We start from the raw sequence: 307 nt of genomic DNA on the forward strand, positions 1-307 counted from the left end.
GTTCGGTGGTTTCTTCGATCGATCTTCATTCCTTCATTTTTTTCCAAGGTGAGAGAAACATCAAGCTTTTTCTTCGCGCTACACATCATCGTCGCGAGTCGAGGCCGATCGTGGACGCGCGGAATTTTTCAATTGTCGCGCGTTTTTCACAGGGTTTGCGCCCCGACGAATTTATCGGACACGTTTCGCGGAGAGTTGCAACGAGATTACGCGACTACGCGGCGGCCATTGAGACAGTGCAATACCTGATTACGCGACACACCATTAAGCTACTTTCTTTTTGTTTCTTTTTTTTTTTTTTTTTTTT

Source organism: Pseudomyrmex gracilis, unplaced genomic scaffold (genome assembly GCF_002006095.1).
Source record: "Pseudomyrmex gracilis isolate BER0280 unplaced genomic scaffold, ASM200609v1 scaffold_71, whole genome shotgun sequence".
Lineage (NCBI taxonomy): Eukaryota > Metazoa > Arthropoda > Insecta > Hymenoptera > Formicidae > Pseudomyrmex > Pseudomyrmex gracilis.